The following is an 18,826-nucleotide window of genomic DNA, read 5'->3' as shown; positions in this document are numbered from 1 at the left end:
AATAAAATGTTACATTAGTGTACAGAGATTGCTTTTGTAATTCACACAATAACAAATATTTTCAATGTGAGAAAAGAATGCATTACCTGTGTGTGAGAGAGGGGGAAATTTGTAGGTCATATCAAATACATTTTTCAAGGAGCTGCCTAATAAAATTATTTTAGAATAATATTTATGAAATCTGTTTGAATCGTTGAATCAAAGATCTGGCATTATGCTGTAGTGTTTGCTATGATCATTTTCATTTTTTTGTTACTTGCTGCCCTGCTTTCTCTTCCATATGAAACATGCAATAATAAACTTCTTTAGGATGGGACATATCCTGTAATTTATACATACATATATATGTGTGTGTGAGTGAGTGTGTGCACGTTTGTGTGTGTGTGTGTGTGTGTGTACTTATGGTACGTGCACATATATTTTTCATTTACATTACATACACACATCCATTACTGAAATATTGTTGCTAGAACAGCAGGCTGCTTACATCTCAAGAGCATTCAATATTCATTCTGGCAATGCTCTGAGAGAGGCAGAGAATATTAAAAAAATCATTATAATAAGTAGAAGGCATTATGTTATTTTAGGAAACTCAGTCCTAGATTGACAGGAAACCTTGGTCGGTTGTAAGTGACAAACAAGAGATTAGAGAAAGCATACAGTAATCTCTTGCCAATGTTAATCTCTGCAGACAAAAACAAATGGTAAAGAATCATATACAAATTTTTATTGCATACTTGATTTGATCAAGGTCTTCACTGTTTTATTTCTAGTATTATATAGGTCTATACTATTGTGCAACAGGAAATATTTTCCAGAATTTGTCACTCCAGTACACATTTGCAAGGCTAAACACGCCTGCTTAGCTTCAGCCAAGGTAGAATACTTAAAACTTTTTCCATCAGGCAAATAAAATGCTCTTCCATCATGTTCCGTAAAGAGATCAACAACTGTTGAAAATAAAAGCAACCATTAAATAAAACAAACTTTATAACAATTAAAAAAAATTAACATACGTATGCTGGTTAATATGCAGCATACAATTCATGCATAGATAAATATAGTCTGTGGATAATAATCTTATTATTGGGGACGGGGAAAGGAAAACAAACCTAGTTAATTTTTTATAGCAACATGTATATAGAGAGAAAAAATATTTTTAATATATCACTTGCTTATTTTTTCTTTAGCAGGATTTAAGAAATGAAAGCATGCTCCTAAAGTTTTTACTGGTTACTGATACTCATTAGCTTATTGTACATTTTTTACAATCAAATCAGATTTTCAGCGTTTCTATGGACCATCTCCCTCCATATTTTCTGATTTGTACTGCTTCTTCCAGTTGTTTTATGTTCCAACGGGTAATGGCTTTGGTAGTATCTAGCCACTGTGGTTTCTGGAGGCCCTGTTTTCTTTTATCACCGACTATTCCAAGCACAACTGCCTTTTCCATTATGTATGATTGCATTACATAATCAAAATAAGCATGGCAGAATTTTGTTATTTTGCCTTCCAGCTCTATGTCTGATTTTCTATCCTCCAGTACTTGCCTGTTTGTCACCTTTGTTGTCCAAGGAATGCGTAGAAGCTTTAATTGGAGGTTTAAGGAGTCAAGGAAGGGAACGATCAGAAGTTCTACTTTTTTCTAAAATAAAAGTTCCTTGTGGAAAGAATGTGCTTTGTATTATAAGATAAACAGAACTAGGGCATTAACAGCCTCTGTAATACTTTTGATTCTGTGAGAATTTGAGCCCTATTTCCACTTAAAGATCTTTTAATTCAGTAACAAAATTCAAAATAAGGCAAAAAATCCAGCTATCAGTGGTGACAGATACGGAAACCTCCAGGATGCTTTTCTTCATTTTCTTCTTGGCTTACATCTCCTAGCTGACTTCCATACACACTTTTGATTCACAAGGACTCATCAGTACTGTAGAAGAGGAAAGGAACAACTCCTCTGAAATCACAATTCAAATCAGAAAATTGACCCTGTAGAGAGGAAGAGCTGGTCCCAGGAATTCCTTGCCATTCAATCAGAACAGAAGAAACTTCTTGGATGAGAAGCAAAACATTTTCAAGGAAGAAATAAAGAAAGCCCAGCTGCCTTTGGAAAAACATCTTTGGGATAACCATGACCTAAGTGATTGAGAATCTCCATAGACTTTCTCAGAGCCCAAGGGTGCTCTAAGGAAGCTTCAAGTCATTATGCTCGAGGAAGCTTCTCGAAAGTCATTATGCTCATTCTAGCATCCCAGCTCATAGCAATAAAACTTTAAAATACACATTTTTCATTATCAAAGAAAAGTTAAAAAAATATGTTAAGGATAAAAAGGAAACTATTACAGTGAAAGGAATAGATGAGCAAATAGTAGTGAGCAATGGTCTGGAGAAAGATAGGAATGAAACTTGCAGCACACTGCTGCTCAGCAGAGACAACATTTCAAGCATTATTTATATTTATCTTCTTAAGGCAAGTGGAAGAGGCAAGCCCTCTGAGGTTATCCTTTCTGCACAGGAGTACATGGGACAATTTATACCTATCTGTTTAGGCAGTAAAGAAGGTCTTATTCAGCAAGATTTTTCCTAATTTGGTCTCAAGGATGAGTTTCAATTGCAACTTTTAAATGGTTTTCATTTTTTATTTTATTACATGTAGTTATTAGCTCTGATTCCTATATTTTGTTGGAAAATGGTTTAACTGAAATAAGTAAAATAATAAATAATAAAATATTCTACACCTGTTTACTAATGAGTAACCGAAACACATTAGTATTCAATTTAGAGTAAGCCTGCATATGATTCAGCTATTTATTTGTTCACAATGGTGTATTGTTGTTCAGTGACAATTTTCACCAGGATCTGAATCCTTATCAAAAGCTATTTGTAACCATTATATGCTACACATACAAGACATAGAAAATAACCACTATATGCTATATATTCAAGACATAGAATTCTATACACCATGAAGAGCAATAATATGCAATCATCATGAAGTTGTCAATCTGCTTTTTGAAAAATAAATTATGATGAATTAGTTCATTCACCTTCTTCTCTTTTACAGATCCATTTTCTGTGATGGGAACAATCTGCCACAGAAAGATAAAATTTGAAAGCAACTCCACAGTCATAATCAGAGGGTATGTATCTTCTATTTCGCCTAATCACCCTGCCAATAATTATAAAGAGGAAAACATATTGTCAAATGTAAGATATTCTTAAGCCCTATCACAGTTTAATGATATAAAATAAGTTTGGTGATGATCTTCAAACAGTAATCTGATTAATGAAAGGTCACTCTGGGTCAATTAACATCCCACGCAGAAAAGTGGAAAGTTCTGAAGCTACACCAAAACAGACAGCCATTCTGAAATTGTCATTTGTTTCTAAAAGTTACTGGCCCAGTTCTATTTATCACATATCAAGTGTAAATAGCACACGAACATATATTTTTTATTGTAGTACAACCCAATCTTCTTTTCTAAAATGCCCAATCAGATTAATTTAATTTAATTTTAAATTTTAAGAGCCGTGGTGGCAGAGTGGTTAGAATGCAGTACTGACTGCCAGCTGCCTGCAGTTCAGCAGTTTGATTCACACTGGCTCAAGGTTGACTCAGCTTTCCATCCTTCCGAGGTCTGTAAAATGAGGACCCAGATGGTTGGGGGCAATATACTGACTCTGTAAACCACTTAAGAGAGGACTGTAAAGCACTGTGAAGTGGTATATAAGCCTAAGTGCTATTGCTATTGCTGCCAGTATTAATAAGACAGCTATGGTTACTAATCCTGAAACAAACCAAAATTTGAAGTTGATTTAATATTCTTGATTGTTACATAGTTGATAACTAGTTCTCAGTTTGGTCAGATTGGGAAACTAGTTAAAATGTTATGGCTTGATTTCTCATTTGGTGGGAAAATAGGGAAGGACTTTCCATGCAGGGAAAATACTTGTCTGTACTGTATCTTATTTTTTGTTAATAAAATGCAGTATGATCATCTAAGCAAGGCTATTTTGGCTGTCAACATTGACACCAAAAGATTATCTACCAAATTTCTGAAAATAAGTACATGTTTTACTTATTATACCACTTTATTTTAAGTGTTTTACATTTTAGTTAAAAAAGAACAATTCACAATGATTAAATTTTATGCAGCTGTAAAAGAGATGAGCAGAACAAGTTGACAGATCAGTAAGTTTTCTATTTCATTCATTCATTCATTCATTTTTAGGCAGCTTAAGCTCTGTACACTGACTGAATAACAACCAAACTAGTTTATTTCAGAAATAGTCTCACCATGCATTCTGAAAAACTGAAGTTGAATTATCAACCCAAAGATACTGACTGGTTCGCTTGTAGAAGGTTAAACCAATCCAGCTGTCATCGCCTTTGTACTGTACCCACATCTGAAAACAAAACAGTCATCTAAACAATGTATTAACATGAGTCTGAAATAGAAGTTTGGTCAAAATAACAACTGACTTCTGTCCAAACAAATTTATTCCATTTATCCTTTGAAAATTAATATTTAACTAGAGGGAAATTTCTAAAGTCTATGTTGGAGCAAGAATGAAGATTTACATCCAACCTAAGATTCTGTACTCTAAAATAGAAGCTTCAGTTCAAGAATTTCTAACATACTTCTTCTCCAATTATATATTCCTCATATGAAATGGCCAAGGCTTTGCCTGTACACACATTCCTTTAAAGTGAACTTCTAACAATATGGGCACTTTATATTCTAACACCAATGTTAGCTGAACAGCCTACTTTGAAACTTACTCTCAGTCATGTCAGAATTACTGTATATAATACACAACTAACAACTATGATTAGAGAGATCTCTTCATCAACATAATATGTTTTGCCAGTTGTATCCATTTCTGGAGTAGCACATCAAATCAATTTGGAAACTCTGACAATGTACTTTTGAAAAATACACATTTTAAACATTTCAGTTGAAAATTATAATGAAAGTATTACTATTAATAATAAAAGAATGGTGAAATAATATGTCAGATTTTGTTACAGTAAGAAAAACAAATATTCTGAGCTCCTGGAAGAAAGGCAATATATAAATTTAATTTAATATACATTTTATGTAAATAAAATGAAAGAGATAGAATGAGGCTCTTGTTCCTTTTTTGCCCACCAGTGAGTTTTGTGCACCAATTGTGTTTATTTCAGCTGACTTGCACTTTTTACCTGCCAAATCAGTTAGAATTAGGGTTAGTGGTATCAATAGATGCTTTACAGTAACCTTTGTGAATTGATGTACCCACATTGTAATTGTAAGAATATTGTACCAATTGATTATGTTCATGGTCAGCAAACACTTTTTGGTCGTGAGATTTTAATATTGGGGGGGGCAGGAACAAGACTCTGGAACAGAACATAGAAACTAAATATGCAGAATGGTTTTTATATGCAGATTATTTATTTCATTTTATTTTATCATCTGATGTACTGGAGATTATTGATTTCTGAAGCAGGTAAAATATCAGAAATTAAATAAAGTGGAACTTGCATTTGAAACAAATGATTCAAATCTGTACCAGAAGAGCATATCTTTGCTATCATACAAAGAAAAAAAAAGGAGTCTGAAATTGATGCAGTTGCTTCGTCAAACCAGCCTTAACTGTTTTCAATGTTTTTGTAGAAGCCTGAAAAAAGACCTGGCATCTGATTAACCTAATTATTCAATTTTGGCTCCACCTCACTCTGAAGTGACCCTGGGGGGAAAAAAATCCAAAAAGTATAGGAAATATAATACAATAATAATAAAAATACTAAAAAGAAATAGGAAAAAAGATTAGTTTTTATGTTAAGCCCAATGAATTTCTTCTCAATCACTTCGGCAACATGCACATGCAGTTAAGTCTTTATATACTGTTCCCCCTGTCCCCCAAAAAACCTCATAAAATCAAATTTAACCCCCAATATGAAAACAGTAAAACATGATACCTTTTCACGGCTGTTTGTAATTTTAACTAAGTCTGTTTTCTTAAATCCTTGGCAAGCAATCCTTGCATTGTCCCATGTATCTTTTTTAATGTTTTCCACATAATAACATGATTTGGAAAAATAATACCACTGGGGTATTTTTGGACATATGCCTGTGAAAACTTAAAAAAAAAGCAGTTATAATGAAGCAATCTTTCACATGGTTACATGTGGGAACAGAGGTCAAACAAGAATATTCTTCAAGATTGGTGCACAATTTCTGGGTTGTCTTGAACTCACATCTCCTGTTGAATGAACAGGTGGCCACTGCTGCTAACAGGGCCTTTCCACAAGTATATTTAATGCACAGATTGTATCCTTTCCTGAAATAGAAAACCTTTCAAATGTTCACATATACCCCAGTCACCCTACAAACAGATTACTGCAATGTGCCCTTCATAGGGTTATGCTTGAAGACCCCTTGAAAGCTATAAGGTTTAGAAAGCAGCAGTGTGGGCAATGATGGTCATATTTCATTATTTTTAAGAGACTCTACTGTTCTTTGAGCTGCACATTTTTGCTTCTGGATGCCTTTCAAGATTCTGGTTACTACCTAATACATCCTTCTATGGCATAGGGCTGTTTCTGTCTCTTTGGTGAGATTGGGCAGAGTGGGCTTACTTTGGGTGTCATCAATTAGACAGTGTGACTAGTGTGACTCAAGAAGTATGCTTTTCACTTGCGATGCCTGTCCTTTGCAAATTTCCCCAGAGATCAAGATGGCTTGAATCCTCATGATGTTCAGACAGCTATTAAAGACCCAGTTACTTTTCCAGGCCTTGGGAAAGGGTTGAGGTCCTTTTGGATGGGGATGGTGTTCATCTTTGGGTTGAATATAAATAAATACATACATATATATAGGATACAGGGACTGCATAATAATAATAATAATAATAATAATAATAATAATAATAATAATAATAATAATAATAATAATAATAATAATAATAATAATAATAATAATAATAATAATATAAAAAAAAGTTGGAAGGGACCTTGGAGGTCATCTAGTCCAACCCCCTACTCAGGCAGGAAACCCTATACCATTTCAGACACATGGCTGTCCAGTCTCTTCTTAAAAACTTCCAAGGTTGGAGTATTCACAACTTCTGGAGGCAGGTTGTTCCACTGATTAATTGTTCTAACTGTCAGGAAATTTCTCCTTAGTTCTAGGTTGCTTTTCTCTTTGGTCAGTTTCCATCCGTTGCTTCTTGTCCTGCTTTCAGGTGCTTTGGAGAATAGCTTGACTCCCTCTTCTTTATGGCAGCCCCTGAGATATTGGAACACTGCTGTCATGTCACCCCTTGTTCTTCTCTTCATTAAACTAGACATACTCAATTCCAGCAACCATTCCTTATATGTTTTAGCCTCCAGTCCTCTAATCATCTTTGTTGCTCTTTTCTGTACTATTTCTAGAGTCTCAACATCTTTTTTACATTGTGGTGACCAAAACTGGATGCACTGTAAATTGGTATTAACACTTCATGTGATCTTGATTCTATCCCTTTGTTAATGCAGCCTAGCCCTGTGTTGGCTTTTTTGGCAGCTGCAGCACAGTGCTGGCTCATATTTAAGTGATTATCCACTAGGACTCCGAGATCCCTCTCACAGTTACCACTATTGAGTACCACCTATACTATACCTATGCATTTGGTTTTTCTTGCCTAAATGTAGAACCTTACTTTTTTCACCACTGAATTTCATTTTGTTAGATAGCGCCCAATGTTCAAGTCTGTCAAGATCCTTCTGTATCTTAAGCCGATCTTCTGGAGTGTTGGCTATTCCTGCCAGCTTGGTGTCATCTGCAGTTCCCCATCTATCCCCTCATCCAAATCATTGATGAAGATGTTGAAGAGCACTGGACCCAGAACAGAGCCCCGGGGCACCCCAGTACACACTTCCCTCCATGTAGATGCAGTTCCATTGAGGACCACATGCTGAGTACGGCCTGTCAGCCAGCTACAAATCCATCTGGTAGTGATGCTGTCTAACCCACATTTTTCTATCTTATCAAGTAGTAGGTTGTGGTCTACTGAAGTCCAAGTAAATTATATCCACAGCATTCCTCTAGTCCACTAATTTTGTCACCTGATCAAAGAATGCAGTAAGGTTTGTCTGGCATGATCTGTTTTTGACAAACCCATGTTGGCTTTTGGTAATGACTTTATTTGCCTCTAGGTGTTTGCTGATTTGTTGCTTGGTTATCTTTTCCAAGATCTTCCCAGGTATTGAGGTCAGGCTGATAGGTCTGTAGTTTCCTGGATCCATTTTTTTTCCTTTTTTGAAGATGGAAACTACATCAGCTCTTTTCCAGTCCTCTGGTAGTTTCCCAGTGCTCCAAGATCTTTGAAAGATACAGTTCAGTGGTTCTGAGATCACATCTGCCAGTTCCTTGAGAACCTAGGAGTATAATCCATCTGGTGTTGGTGATTTGAACTCGTCTAGGGTGGACAGGTGCTCTTAACTTGTGTTTCTAATCTGTTTTTTACAGTAGTGTTTTTGATAGGTTGGACTATTTTATCCCTTTGTGTAAAGACGGATGCAAAAAATGAATTAAGTAGTTCTGCTTTGTCCTTGTTGCTTGTCACCTTCTTGCCACTTTCTCCCACTAATGGACCAATCATTTCCTTCACTTTTTTCTTGTTTTTTACATGTTGAAAGAAGCTTTTTTTGTTATTTTTTACTTTTGTCGCAAGCCTTAGTTCATTTTGAGCCTTAGCTTTCCTCACTTCAACTTTGCAGGTTCGGGATATTTGCTGATATTCTGCCTTAGTTATGTGGCCCTCTTTCCACTTTTTATATTTGTCCTTTCTGTCTTTCAATTTATCAGAGAGTTCTTTATGCAGCCATGCTGGTTTCTTTTGAGAACTGTTATTTTTCTTCTTTGTTGGTATTGTGCTAGATTGGGCTTTTATAATCTCACTTTTCAAAATTTCCCAAGCTTTTTGAGTTGTTTTCCTCAAACCCAACAGCATCTATTTTAGGGAGAGAGCCCATTGTACCAAACCAGACATAAATCTAAGACTAGTTCACAAAGATGAATTTTCTCAGTAAGAATGTTATTTTAAATAACTATGAAAGTCTGATCCCATTGTAAAGTAACCTGCGAAATTGGACCACGTTCTACTTCCTCTAGAATCTTTGGTAAATTTTCCAGTAAAAGAAAATGCAAATTCACCATCCCTAGAAATTCAATAGATATATTTTTAAACTGTTGCATCTTCTATTCTTCCCATTCTAATAGAAATTTTCTCCTTGACATTGTGCACTTATAACCCAGAAAACTGAAAACTGGCATTAATAATATTGAAATGATTTCATAAATGTGTGTCTACTCTGAATCACAAATCCATTTAATAATAATAATAATAATAATAATAATAATAATAATAATAATAATAATAATAAAGTTGGAAGGGACCTTGGAGGTCATCTAGTCCAACCCCCTGCTCAGGCAGGAAACCCTATACCATTTCGGACAAATGTCTGTCCATCTCTTCTTAAAAACTTCCAGTGTTGGAGCATTCACCACTTCTGGAGGCAGGTTGTTCCACTGGTTAATTGTTCTAACTGTCAGAAAGTTTCTCCTTAGTTCTAGGTTGCTTCTCTCCTTGATTAGTTTCCATCCGTTGCTTCTTGATCTCACATGTGATAATATGTGATAATATAATTGAACATTAATATTAATAAAAGTTTTGAGTTTGGTTATACTGAAGGCAACATTTTTACTGATAAACTGCACAGGTTTTATTGGGTTTTTTTAGTAGACAATTGATCTGCATACATAGTAGGACTTTTTAAAACTATAGCACACAAAAAGAGATATCGCAAACATAGAATGTGAGTGGGTACGATTCAAGATGTGTGGCCTTACAAATTTGATTAATTTGAACATACTGCATCTTCTAAAATGTAATAATCATATTATTACATTTTCTTATTGAAATGTTACTGTGTGGTCCTTACAATCCTAAAGGTCAACTGATTCCATAATCTATATATTATAGATAAGTAGTGACATGCAAATAAATAAGAAAATAAAAACAAAATGAGTATTTAAAAAAGGCAAGAAAAATGGAAAAGCAAAAAGTTATCAGTGTTTAGAAGTAATATATTTTACCTGGTTCAGTACACTTTGGATCTGGAGAGTCTAAGCCACATTTTGTTAAACTAGGAGCTATACATTTGCCAGTGAAAGGATTGCAGGGAAGCTTATTTTTACACTTTGGGCATGTAGATTGACAGCTTGTGCCATGGAATCCAGCACTACAAACTAAAAGGAAATTTTAAAATTAAACAACTTCAGAAAAAACTAGAAGATTAATATATATTTTTCCATATTTTTCTTCTACGAACTGTACTTTACAAAATACGACAGAATCAAAACATGGTCATGATTATGAGAACATGTGGTGCTCATTATTCACAAGGGTTTTATACCAGCCTAACAATCATTGCTAATGAAATTGTAGATAATGAGATCTTGAAAAAAATTCATTATTTGAATGTGCAAAAGTCATCCACCTTTTTGTAATCTTACAATAAAAAAAAATACTTAGAAAAACTTCTAAATCAGAACCATGCATCAAAACCATAAATAAGTAAAATCTTTTCCTGTAGATAACAAGGTGTGGTCTGTATTTTCTTTTACTTATTAATTTATATTTATTGAGAGTTATGTTATGACACTCATATATTTTTAATGCTTGAACTCATAAATAATTAAATCATTTTATTCTTTTTTCATTAAAAGGTCCATGAAAGGCATTCTGTCTTTCAGAAAAGTTTTGTTTCTCTGACCAAACAGGTCAGCTTGATAAATTATGACATTTTCACAAGCCATTCTCCCACTGTAGGAATTTTACTTTTCTTCCATCACTGAGCATACAATAATCTTGCTGCAGTTACCATATACAAAATCAATCTGATATGTCTCTTTCCTAGTTCATTATCCATAATCCCAATAAAAAAAGTTCTTCACAATATTTATCTTTAAAATCTTTTGCAGCATTGTATGAATTTGTATCCAAAATATCTTAGCTTTTATCACAAGTCCACCGTGCATGATAAAATATCCCATCATGTTTTTCATATTTTCAATACTGGTTTGAAATACTTTTCTACATTTTTGAAAAGTTCCTTCTGGCATATACCAACAATACATCAATTTATAAATGATTTCTTTTCAGTTATAACACAGTGTAAATTTGTAAATTTAATATTGTTAACCCATATTCTTTCCCAAGAGTCCATCTGTATGTTAAACCCAAAATTAATAGTCCATTTTGCCATGCAATCTTTAATTTGTACTTCTTCTGTTTGAAATCTTAACAGCAGTTTATACATTTTTACTACCAGGTCATATGTATGTAGTTCAAATATTCAATTTCATAGTTCAACTTCAAACTTCATTTTGTGCTTTTCTCAATTCCAATTATCTTTTTATCCATATTAAACCTTTATTTTAACAGAGCATCGAAACCTATTTTGTTCTTCATCTGTTGGTATTTTTCAGCAACAAATACCTAAAATTATGGGTAATGGAATTCTGTATAATAGTGGCCATTTGTACTAATATATGCCTACTTATATGGAGGATGACTCTGTTCCCTCATAGTTTACCATGGAAAGAACTGTAGCCTTAGCAAATAGTAAGCACTTTTCCTAAATGTTTCACATTTATTTTATAGGCTTTTATAGGATAGCAAACAGAAATATAAATCCTATTGATGTATCTTCCAACAGATGGGAATGTCCAAAACTGTCTAAGAAACACCTAAAAGAGTCACTTTGACATAGAAGTATTAGTATGTTCATTGTTGAATATGAATTTTAATAAAAATTAAAAAGGTGAAATAAAAAATAAGAAATTTTAATCAAACATCTTCTACTTGTTTATCAAAATATACAAACCATTTCTTCTTATTATAGTCATGCAACTGAAATATTTACATAAATTTCATTCTCAGACAACATGCAACCAACTAATTATAAACAGAATATTGATGTCTTTCTAAGGAAGCTACAATCTATCAACTGTAGCTATTGTGGCATAGTGGTTAAGGTGCTGAACTAGGACCAAGAACACGTTTAAATCCACTCTCAGTCAGAGAAAGACAATGGGCAAATTTGGGCCAAACACTATCTTTGAGCTCAACCTATCCCACAGTTCAATTTTAGAAACTTATACAACCATTCAGATTAAAATAATGTGCATACAGTAGATCAGTTGCTTTAAATAACTCACCAGACTTCAAGTATAATGTATCATCTGCCTTAAGACTTTTGAATATCTCTTTTCCACTAACCGTATGGTACTGTCCCTGTGAGAAGACTACACCAGTACAAATAGTTCTTTCAAAAATGCATTCTTCCTGAGCAGATTCCAAATTAGAGAAACTCTTAGGCAGTACCTTTTCCCTTTGTGGTATTATGTGGCCTTTATATTTCTCAAATATGTCCACATCTGCACAGAAGAGAATTATAGATCATTATTATTAACATTATTAAATTAATTCAATTTAGATACCCTGAAATTCTGGGCAGTTCACAAGTAAAAACATTAAAAACTACGGGAAAAATGAAATAATAAGCAAAAATAAAAGAATAAAAGAAGGTAAGATGACAAAAACCAGATAAGAATGATAAAGAAACAAATCCATATAATTCACCCTTATTAAAGGCCTGGGCAAAGAGCAGGCCTTTCAAAACAACAGCTGGGTGAGAACTATCTGGATTTCATCCGGAACCTTATTCCAAAAGACAAGTGCTCCTACAAAGAAGGGGTGTTTCCAGGGTCCCAATAGATGATATTGTTTAATCAAAGGAGCGCAGAATGTGCCAATCCTGCCAGATCAAACCAGTCAGGGAGATACGCCATCACTCAAGCAACCAGATTCTGCCAAGTAGGGCTTTTTAGGTAACAATCGGCACCTTCAATCACACTAGGAAGCAAACTGGAAAACAATGCAGCTCACAAAGCAGAAGTGTTAACATAGGGGTACTGAGGTCTTCATTCTCAACCATTTGAAGTTTTCAGATGGTCTTTAAGAGCAGCTTCAAGTAGAGATATTGCAGTAGTAAAGCTTTAAAAACTGTCTAAGAACCTCCTCATCTAGAAAAGGGTGCAACTGATGCACCAGATGAAATTATGCAAAGGCCTTCTTGGCCACAGCTGCCACTAACTCATTGAGCAGAGTTCTAAGTTCAGGAAAACCCCTAAATCAGTGGTGGCGACTAAGTGCCCAAACTGCAACCCAAACCCCACTTATGTATTGCCAGGTGCCGGGTGGGCGTGGCCCGCTGGGTGGGTGTGGCCCACTGGGTGGGCATGGCATCTGCCACCCAGATCTATGCCTCCAGAGTGATTTTGCGCCCCCCCTCACAGCCAAGAGAGCAAGAGCGCAGGCGCATGTGGAGAGGCGGAGGGGAGCAGCCTGGCCCCGCCTCCCTCTGGGGCAATGGCGCGCGTGCCCACAGGGACAGCTCTGCGTGCTGCCTGTGGCACCCGTGCCATAGGTTTGCCACATGGCCCTAGATGATAACCTCCATCAATGTTATCGATTATTCAAAGCTACAGATTTAAGATAAAAGTAACAGTTAATTTACATAAAAAATCAGTACAACACGGAATTGTTTTCTTAGCTATGTGGGCAACATTTAGGGTTCTTAGTTTTTTATGTATTTATTTAAAATAATTCCCCAACCTTCTAATACTTACTGATAAGTACCATTAAATAAGAGGTTTTGTTATGTTAAACACAGAAAATGTATATTAAGAGCATATATGCTTGAATAGTTTTTCAGTCTGGAAATCATCTAACAAAGACTGAAATCAATATTTTCCATTTATAAAGTTATATATGAAGACATTTTATATTAACAATTATGCAGACACAGATAAATAATCTATAAAAGATCTCTCTAAAATGAAAAACCAGAATGTCTCTATACAATAAAGGAAGCTCTCAAAAGGTCCAAAGAAAATATGGTAATGACTATAGACATAACTATGCTCTACCAAAATAAATATAACTTATAGTTGAGCTATGAAACCATACATAGCAATGGTTTTTGAAAAAAGTAGAATGGCCTTTTTTCACTTTCTGAGCAAGTGAAGGGTTAAATAAATTATAAGTAGGTGAATTAGCATTTATAATTTAAAAAATACATAGAAAAGAATCCTAACTATTTTGTCATCAGCACATAGGATAAATGAAAGTTTCCTTTCTTCAGTAATATTACATGAGGATAATTTTGACATGTTTATTTCCTACCACTATGGAGAGGTAGGACTAGATATGAATAAAAAGCTGATACTTGCCTTCTTTTCTTTTACATATAAAATTGAGCTTGTCACCGCATTTTGCAGACCGCAGTGCTAATGATCTTTGAATAAGTGTACCACAGCTATCAAGCGTGTTTCCTTGTATCTGTAACCTGAATACAAATAAATTACAAATTAAATTGGAAAATATAACCCGTTATAACCCAATTTACTAATTTGTTTTAAGGAATACTCCTCCAAAAATAGGATAAGATTCAAGACAAGAATCTCATATTCTTATCTGGTGCCCTAGAAAGAATTCTATAAGGCAGGCCCCACTAGATTTTTTTATTTTACTCTTGCTTGACAACTTGTAAATGTTCTCCTCTAGAAAAATTATTTATCAAACAGCAAAATGTAGAAAAAATTATTTATCAAACAGTAAGGTACAGAAAACAGCAAGATGCAGAGATCTAACTTCCTAAAGAAAAATACTTCTGGTAGAGTTTGAGCCACTAAGAATTTGATTCCGCTATTAAGACTCTACTCTTTTTTTTCTTGCGTCTTTTATTGGTACATACACTCTTTTCCCTTCTATGGTTTGGCCAAAGAACACCAGATCTAAAACCTACAAACCTCATTTCACTGCAAAACAAAATATCAAAACTATTTTTGTATAATGATCTCAATATAGGCATTTATGAAAAAGTGTAACTCCCACTGATCTTATCTACTTTTCCAAGTACCCTATGTTTTAAGTTAGTACAGGCATACTGCATGCAGCTTCACAGGGATCGTTGCCATCTCTGACCTATTTGCGTGTCAAATAATGGGGAAAATACATACAAATCTGGCAGAAAAAAATAGGATAATTTTTAATTCTTTTTAACTACTACAAGTAGAGATAACAATATTCCATAAGGGTTAAAGGGATTTTTAAAAATATTTTCTTTGGGGGAAAAAAAATCTTGTCACAAAACTAAGTAAGAAAAATGCCCCATACTATTGTTTTAGCTTTGGAAGCTGAAATGAAAATTTAACTTCGGGATGAAAGTATCACTCTCCTCTCTCATAAATGCAGTCAGTGTTGGAAAATTGTAACATTTGGGCTGCATGAACCCACAGTATACAATCTGTATCCAGCCCCTCCCTTAAAAATAAGGCAATATTTTTATTTATTTTCTTTATTTCTTAATATGATTCGTATAGCTGCCCATCTTAGATTTGTAACTCTGTTTGGCTCATATCATTAAAACAATCTCAAAATAAACAAAATCAGATCCTAATAAAACAATAATCCCCTTAAAACCAAAGTTAAAACAAATATAATAATCATAATCATAATCAGGCAAATGTAAGTTAAGACTAGAGTTAATCAATATAACCATCTAGCAGTTCCAAACCATAACCAGATCCCCAGGCATGATACGAAAGCCATGATTTCATAGCCTTTTGAAAGACAAACAAAGTTGGGGCCAATTTAACTTCCAGTGGGATGTGGTTCCAAAGGGCAGGTTTTGCAGGAGAAAAGGTTCTCCTTCTGGGTTCCATCAGATGGCGCTCTCCTTAATAAACAAAATTCATAACTTGCCTCTTTCTCCAGACTTGATGAGACCAGTAGATGGAAATAGGGAGAGATGGTCCCTCAAATTACTTAGCTTCATAAGATAAATCATTATAAATGATTTATAAATCATTATAAACATCTAAATGTAGATGTCATTGCTCAAGTCATGCATTACATCTTCCAAGATATTCTATCCATTTCCCATCCAGTCACTTACAGTTTCTCCTAGTTTTGTTACCTCTGATATAGATTGTTTCACATAATCACTAATTCCTTCAAGTTGCTGTATTTTCCACACCCCATCATGACAATTTATTTTTCAATAATCAAAATGCTATAAACCGCAAGAGTTTAAGAAATCATAAAAAATAAAACAATCATATTTTTGGAAACCCTACCATTTTCTACTAGTATTTGTTGATGTCCCATTTCCCCATAACCATTCCTTTACTTTTTCATGCCATTTCAGTCCTACCCACATTGGTTTATTTATCATCTCTTGGAGCCACACCTGAAAAGCAAGAAAAGACATACAACAGCTGATCAACACAACATTGTAAAACCTGGGAGATATAATCTTAATAGATCCTATGAATGGAGCTGCCTCTTCAGGAAGGATTAGTCTTTGTTCAATTCTTTCTTTCAATTAAAGATAAATAAAATACAAGATGCTTCTGCACAGGATGAATTAGAATGAAAAGCCACTCATTTCCCCTTATTGAAAAGTTTTAATTCAAAAATTATTCCTCCCAAAATCAAAAATGAGGGAGGAAGATCAGTCTATTTTGTACTCTTGTGAGTGTTCTTATTTTTATTTAATACAAACAACTATATTATTATAAGTATATTATATGGGAGATTAGAGAAAATAGAAGAAGGTGTGGAGATTGTTCAAAATGATATTGTAATGTCACAATATAGAGAAATGGAGCATGCCATAAGGATTAGAGGCCTTAAGGAGAATTTACAAGAGAAACTGAGGGAGGAGGTAGCAGCTGCCCTAGCCCTGGTTTTTGACTCCGATCCTGAAATTATATATGGAGAAATTGAAAAAGCATATAGAGTAAACTCATGGGTGGCACGTCAGAGAAATTTGCCTAGAGATGTGGTTGTTTACTTCTCCAGAAAAACACGTCAAAATGATATTATACAAGCTTTTTATCAGCAGAGATTTCAGATTGCTGCTCAAGATGTTCTAATTTTGAAAGAAATACCTTCAAAAATTCTAAGAAAAAGAAAGGAATTTGCCTTTTTGGCTCAGGAGTTAAAGAAGAGACAACTGCCTTTTAGATGGGAGATACCTGTTGGACTGGTTTTGAATTATGCTGGGAATTGTTATAAACTTGATACAGTTCAGAAGGCCAAAGATTTTTATTTAACGGTTCTGAAAGCGAATTCATCTCCTATGTCACCAACTAAAGGAATGGAAGAAGTGGAACAATTGATTGTAGAACTGCCTGGAGCTACATTGTTGTCTGCAACAGATTCCCAGAGTCAACAATTGATGGAGGTAAAAGAGCAGAGAATGACACGTGCAGCGCATAAGCGAATGGAAAGAGAACAACAAAAAGAATCTGTGCCTCAAACATACTCGTTTACCTCAGAGCCAGTGGGAGGGGCCAGATCTAAAAGATCTGTCATGACAGACCTGCAAGGAATGCTCCAGAAGCTCCAAAAGCTGAAATATGGTTACGTTAATGACTTTAAATGTTAATGGATTGAATTCACCACAAAAAAGAAAGAAAATATTTCATTATTTGAAACAATACAAAAATGATATCATATGTTTACAAGAAATGCATATTGCATCAAAAGATCAAAAATATCTGGTAAACTCCAAATTGGGTCTACATTTTATTGCCCCTGCACCAAAGAAAAAAGCAGGTATAGTTTTTTATGTTAAGAAAGAATTACTGCCAAAGTTAATAGATTTAGATACAGAAGGAAGATTTGTGCTTATTGAACTTTTACTGAATGGGAAAAAGTGTCTTGTTGCTGGCATATACGCACCTAACCAATATCAACAGCAAAAACAATTCTACAGTCTTCTACATCAAAAGATAATACAATTGGATTATAAATCTGTTATTATGATGGGAGATTGGAATGGTGTAATAGACCCTAAAAGAGATAAAAAGACTTTTTCTAAAGCTTCAACTCAAACTAGACTGCCTAAAAGTTTCTTTGCATTGCAAGAGGATTTGGAGTTAAAAGACATATGGCGAGATTGGAATATAGGAGAAAGTGATTTTACTTTTTTCTCAGACAGACATCAATCTCATTCTAGAATTGATTTTATTTTGATTACCAGTGATTTAATCCCTAAGGTTAAAAAAGTGAAGATTTTTCCTAGGACTTTATCAGATCATAGTCCTGTATGGATGGAATTTTTAATTGATGGTGGAAGTAAAAGGACTTGCTCTAATTTACTCTTAAATAATTTTATACTTTGATTACATGTCTTTGAATTTCTAGTGAATTTTCTGAAAAAGTACAACTTATACTTATTTCCGTCTTCTATGTCAATGGTATGGGATGCAAGCAAAGCTTTTATGAGAGGTGCCTTAATTTCAATGAATACTGCTTATAGGCGAAAGCAATTACAAAGGCATAGGGACCTGGAACAAGAAATAAAGGTAAAAGAAAAAGCTTTCTCCTTAAATCCAATGGATAATAACTTAAAGGTATCTATTGCAATGCTGAAAGAACAGTTTAACATGTTAATGGCTGATCAAATGGCAGTTAATCTGAGATATATGAAACATAATACATTTTGTAATGCAGATAAACCTGGAAGGTTGTTAGCTTATCAATTACGAAAGAAACAAAAACAAAGAGTTATAGAGAAAATACATTATAAAGATAAAGAGGTTTTTCAGCAAGATTTGATTAAAAAGGCTTTCTCGGAATATTTTTCAAAATTATATGCCTCTGAGAATATACAAACTTCTGAAATAGATAGTTATCTTCAACAAGTAAATTTTCCTAG

Source organism: Protobothrops mucrosquamatus, unplaced genomic scaffold (assembly GCF_001527695.2).
Source record: "Protobothrops mucrosquamatus isolate PMUCROS unplaced genomic scaffold, P.Mucros_1.0 scaffold_159, whole genome shotgun sequence".
Lineage (NCBI taxonomy): Eukaryota > Metazoa > Chordata > Lepidosauria > Squamata > Viperidae > Protobothrops > Protobothrops mucrosquamatus.
Note: the sequence above shows the minus strand (reverse complement) of the source record.